Source organism: Chanos chanos, chromosome 3, assembly GCF_902362185.1.
Source record: "Chanos chanos chromosome 3, fChaCha1.1, whole genome shotgun sequence".
NCBI classification, from domain to species: domain Eukaryota; kingdom Metazoa; phylum Chordata; class Actinopteri; order Gonorynchiformes; family Chanidae; genus Chanos; species Chanos chanos.
This window is the reverse complement of record NC_044497.1, coordinates 41,623,300-41,629,560: the sequence shown is the minus strand read 5'-3', so window position 1 is coordinate 41,629,560 and position 6,261 is coordinate 41,623,300.

Here is a 6,261-nt window from a genome sequence, read left to right as displayed (position 1 = left end):
GCAGACGCTGAGGCAGACATGGGAGGGGTGGGTGCGTTTGAGTTGGGGGGGGGGGGGGGCAGTCAGACACTCCAGGGTCAGCAGGAAGTAAGGGGAGGGACGTGCTTCCTCCCTTAATGCGTTCATCTGTCCATCCTCTTTACTAGAACTGATTTACAGTAAAGTCCATCTGCTTGAACTTCGTTTGGCATTCCTGGCTTGCTAGTGTATTCCAGCTCACGGCTGTGATGTCTGTATCTGAGGACCTGAGGTAGGGGGGAGGGTGATGGGGTTGGGGGGGACGCGGGGAGAAAGGGGCCACGGCGTATCCCGACACCCGCAGGCAGAGAGGACTGTAGGAGTATCTCATGACAAGCCACCAGGCTTCAAAGCCTCAGTCTGACCCAGCCACTGGGTGACTGGCACTTTTATGACTTGGCAAAAAAAGACCTGCCATCAGAGGAGGATATAGCATTCGTCTGTGAGGTTTAAGGTACACCTGATTCACAACCACTGTCAGGGCCAAGACACAAATATCAAACGGGTAGTTTGTCCCCCTGGCTCCGAGACAGCATACGCAGCACACGGGAGAGAAGATAAGAGAGTGTGTTCATCACATATTGGAACTTTTTATTGTGCACCGCCTGTTGATTTTATATTAAATCCTATAGCCACTGTCATCTGGGCTATGTTTCTGTTTAAAAACCACAGTGAATTTTATTAAGCAGTTTCAGCGGAGGGGAACAGAGGCTGCAAAGTCTGAACAGAAATCACTGTTGTTGGAATCAATTGTACACCACCTGCTCAATGACCATTATCAGATGAGGCCTCAAAAGTGGTAAACATGGCGTTGGGCTGTTACACAGATGAGGTTCTGTCCCATTACAATACACCAAATTGCATCTGATGGAGGCTGCAGATAAATGGCAGGACAAATGGCTTAAACGTTCTGTTTCTTATTGTGCTCTTATATGCTCCTACTCTACGTCTTATTGTTTGGTCTCAATAGCTGACCTAAATGTCAATCACGTTGCCACACTTACAGACCATTCCCTGCATGTAAGCACCAACATGTCGGCTAATAAACTGGCTATGAATTTTTCATCTCAGGGAATATAGATGAGTAGTTTTATATGAACATATTTAGTTTGATATCATATTCAGCTATGTGATAACTGCAGGTTTGTATATAGAAATGTGTAGACATTTTTATCTGGCATTGGAAAGAGTTCATGTAGATTTAAACAACACTTCTTACTTTGTGACCGGTTTCTTGTGTAACCAGATGATATACGGGTTGACTCATTGCAAGTTCTGCATTGGGTTTCTGACATTAATTACTCCCAATCTGAAACTATCCTGTCCACTTAAAGCAGCTACCATTAAACTTTACTGTCATACTTATACGGTCTCCCCTATGCAAACATGTCCAGTTAGTACCCTATAAAACACTCAGTGCTGTTGAGTGAGTAAAGACAGACAACTGCTGGCCATCCATCGAAATTACATCTGGAGTTAAATTAATATGGTTGGTAATGTGAGAGCATTTTGTTACCCTCTAAGTAACCAGTGTCTTGACTCAAAATCCGTGATGAAAATCATTTCAACGCATTGAATTAATTCTATCTAAAAAAAAAAATAAGAGGACATAAGGGTAAAAATCTTAATCTTAGTGAAGTCAGTGGGGAAAAGGGATCACTGCGTTTGAGCTCAGAAACCCTGCACTGGGGCCTCTTGAATTATTGGTTAGTAAGGACATATGACCTGATTACCTCATTGGTCTTCATCTGCCCTCAGTGTCTCCTCAAAACACTTCAAACAATCAGGGAATTGCACAATTAATAGTATAGATGGTTAAGATTAAACAAGAAATGTTTATAAAATTGTTCCCCCAATGCATGAAAAAAACTGGCTAGCATGTATTTGAATATCAGATAAGATTTGGCTATGAGCATTTAAAATAAGGAAAAATCAACCTTATGATCATAAAACTACTGGAACCAACAGTGGTAAATTTAGGCTATTACATAATCCATACAAAAAGTGGAATTTAATGTGGTTCATAAAAAATACATTTTTGCTTTTTTTTAAACTTTTTACAACCATCTAAATTTTGTGTGGTTTTAATTTAAAACTTAACTATACTCTCTGAGTTACATAAGTGTGAACCTGGAAACCCTAAATCTTTACAAGTAATCAGAAGCTATTTTTCCTCCTTAGGGCTAGGTACAATCAAACGCTTGAAGAAAGATCTAGTGAGGCGCTCTCTCTCTCTCTCTCTCTCTCTCTCTCTCTCTCTCTCTCTCACTCACTCTCTCTCACTCTCTCTCTCTTTTTTTTACTCCAGTTTTTAGTCATGGCCAATTCCCTTGCATCTCCCTCCCCGCTGCTTGCACAGCCCCTAGTCATCAACTACTGCTTTTCACCAGGCTGCAGAGAGCTCCATGAGGCCATAATGCATGTGGAGGCTCACGCCCTGCTCCCTACATACATCCAATCGCTAATCTGACACCCCAACCAATTATGGGAGGAGCTGTTACAGAGATTCAATTCAATGATGAGGATTCGATCCCCTGCCAGCTTCTCTCATTCAAACACCACCCACTGTGTTCATATGGATGCCCGGCTGAGCTAGAACTCAGATTCAGGACTCTAAAGTGGTAGGCTTTTTCTTTCACCATGCTGCAGGAGCACCTGTGATCCTCTCATTTACAGTATGAAACGCTACTGTATAATCACATACTACTGTTGGGCATGCTCAGTGAAATATATTAACTCAAATATTCTGATAGCTTAATTTTTAGACTGATCTCATATTGCTTATTGGGACAAAAGCTTATTACAGTTATTACATTATTATAGTTTTCACAGTATGTTGCAGGGTGTCATGTCGTGCCTCCGTCTCCAACTCCCTCTGATTAAGCCAGGCTCATTAACCATGGTTCTAACCAGCTCACTGACTGATTACCATGTCCACCTGTTCCTCATTCATAGATTCATTACTCCAGTATTTATACGCCTTTATTTTTCTCATCTCCTTGCGTAGTCTCTCATTTCCTTTGAGTATACTAAGCAAATTTACTCCTGTCTAGTTCTACTCCTTTCTAGTCTCATTCCTCTTCCTGTTCACGTCCCTGTACCAATTCCAGTGTTTTGACTTTGGCCTTTTTCCTTGGTGCTGATTTCTTGTTTTGCTTCTAGTAGTCAGATTCCTGATTCCAGATGCCAGATTCCAGATTAAAGTGCTAAATTCTGCATGTTTTGTAATTTGGTTTCGGATTAAGTTTTGGAGTAAAGCTTGCCCTCCACATACATTCTGCATCTCTGAGCGTTCATGACACAAGTTACAGAGCATTTCTAAAAAGCTCTGAGAAGAAAGAGAAGACCCCGCTTTGGGCCGTTTTATTACAATAAATAAGTACAAACAAATTATGTGAAAGTTGCTAATCTTATCACACACACACACATCTTTTTTAGGCAGTAGATCTACATTTTCACATTATCCTAAGTAATTAACATTGTTCATCTTTGTCATCTGCCACCTGCCTGCAATTTCAAAATTCTCCATGAGAATATTTTGATCTTAGTTTTGGCCATGATTGACCATCTTCCATGGGCATTGTCCAGCATTTTCCTGAACATAGAACCATTTCACATCTTTAGAACACAATCTACTAAGCAATAGGCTAAAGTAGAGATTCACTCTTTCTGTAATTATCTTTATTTTCCATGTCTTTCATTTTGTTCTGACTAAATTGAATTGCCAAGATTGAATTTGGAAACGTTGAATTTGAAATACTGATTACTTTAAATAAACTGTTAGTTTCAGTTGTGTTTTAACACCAGACACAAGATCTAGAACTGACTACACATGTTATACAAATTCAAGTTGTTATATAAAATAAAGTGTAAGTGAAGTGGTGTTCCCCCAATTCAGATGTTGTATTCAGACTAATTTCTGTTTGACATGGATGCAGTGTATGACAACAAAAGAAAACTAATTCAGTTTAACCACAAAAAAACAAAACATGATCCAGATTACGCCTGCACTCAACTGGCCCTGCCAAACCAGGTGTGACAAGTCAGTTGTTGCAAATTGCTACATTTCCAGTAGATGTCGCCAAAGCCTAATTTCTGATCAATATTCTCAGCCATGGCAGTTGTGTTGTATTATGTAATAATTTTAAATGTAGTTGCAATATAAGTGCTTTAGTATAACTGGAAAGCTTGAGTAAAACATCTAAGCAAACTCAAAAACAAATGTGCCTGAATACAATAGGTATATTTTAGAGAAATCAATATTATCAATTTTGTCAGAATATCTTAGAACCACCGTTAAAGAAATAGGACAACAGCTCATGAAGGTCTCTACTCTATGTCATTAGCTTCATCAAGGTCTGGTTTAATTTTCTACCAGTCACTAATGAGCAAGAGTCAGGCAACACTCTCAAGCTCAAAACCCTGCTGATTAAATGCTTCTTTTCAATAAAATTAATAATGCCACCAAATAACAGTGACATTTATTGAGACACATAAATCACAGCAGTGTTTACCTGACTGTAAGCCAAATATTTACGTAACTTCAACACTTGGATATCGATACGTGCATGTAAAATTAAACAATCATTACAACAGAAATCCAAAGAGTTTTGATGTGGTCACTCTTATGTATAAATAAATGCTGTTTGTCTCTGTACTAGTGGAGCTGGTAGTTGGGTAAAGACGTTGAAGCATGCCATTAGTTGACTGTTTGTGTGATGTACTATGAGGTTTCAATTATTTGCTGGCACTATCAACATACACATTAATGTAAACAAGGCAGCATTTTTTGTGGTGGGCTTGAAGTGGCAGGGTGTGACTGGAGCATCTGGAGCCCATGTTTGGATTACAGAGTGCAGAAGTAAGTTTAGTGGAATGCTTTGGATAACCAACAAGCGCATCTCTGATGGCTGTAAACATAAGCTTGGAGCAAGAAATTTATTTCACAAAGTGAGATGTTTCAGTTAACTAGGCTACTTTGTTAAACACATTGTAAAAAGTCAAGTTTATCTCATGGGAAAAAATAGGTGATAATTACTCCAGTAGGGAAAGACATGTCTTTGTTTGTAAAACTAGTATTTGTTTGACATAAATGGCACAGATAACAAAGTGATTCCCAGTCTGAGAGGAAATAATCAAAATACCTCCCAGTTATGTGCAAAGCTACACAACATTATATATACATAAATGATACTCCCTAAAACAGGACTCTATCTCTTATTTGAAATTGGTACATCACATGATGAAGTGTTCTGCCTGCAGCTGCACAATACACAGTCTAACTTGTAGTGGTGCCACTGGTCTTTTTTGTGTGGTTTATCAGCACATGAAAGCACATTTTCTTTTCCTCAGTTCACCATTACACATTTCTGTAAGAAGCCCATATAATTAATACTCAGAAAACATGAAAACAGATGAATTTTTGAGACTAACAGAGCTCATACTCAGGGGGTATGAGTGGCTAATTTCCCCCTGCCCACTTCAGTGAATAAGGTAAAACACACAAATTGAATCTGTTCAAGTAACACATATTATAGTTCATTAAGTTCAGGTGTCTCTTCCCATTGTGCTCATCACAAAATCATGCTCAAATACGAAATTTTCTATTAGTGTACATTTCTACACAAGTGCTTACCATGTACCCAACAGCCATAGTCCAGTTACACCATATTGTAAGACTTTATCGTGTTTTATAACATATTATAACTTAAATGTTGTTGGGCCATGTTGATTGTTTGTTAAGTATGGGAAGGGGGGGGGGGCTGTTCAGATTTGCTTATTATATTTACTGAAAGTTTATGTATTCTTACCTTTTTCTGTGTCATTTTGTCAAATATGATCCAACTGACCAGATTTTCAGTAGCAGAGAAAGGCTGTACAGTTGAAATGTATTTCTATTAAATTTAAGAGGTTTCACAAAGGTTTTTTTTTTTATCATGTATGTGTTTTTTTGGTATATTTCGTTATATTGTAAAGTATATTTCAATGGAAAACGTAAGTATGGTGTAACACATACATGACGCTATAGCTTTTGTTTACAAATAATATCTCACATTACTCTTTCTTGTATTCTAAAATCAGTTTATATCTTATTTTTAGAGGTTTATGTCGAACATTTTAAACGGTTCATATGTCATACATTGTCTCTAGCGTTTAAAAAAGTCTCACAACAAAGCAAGCCACCGAGAGTAAACCGTATGGGTTTGCCACAGGAAATGTCTTGGGTAAATTTTGTTAATTGAC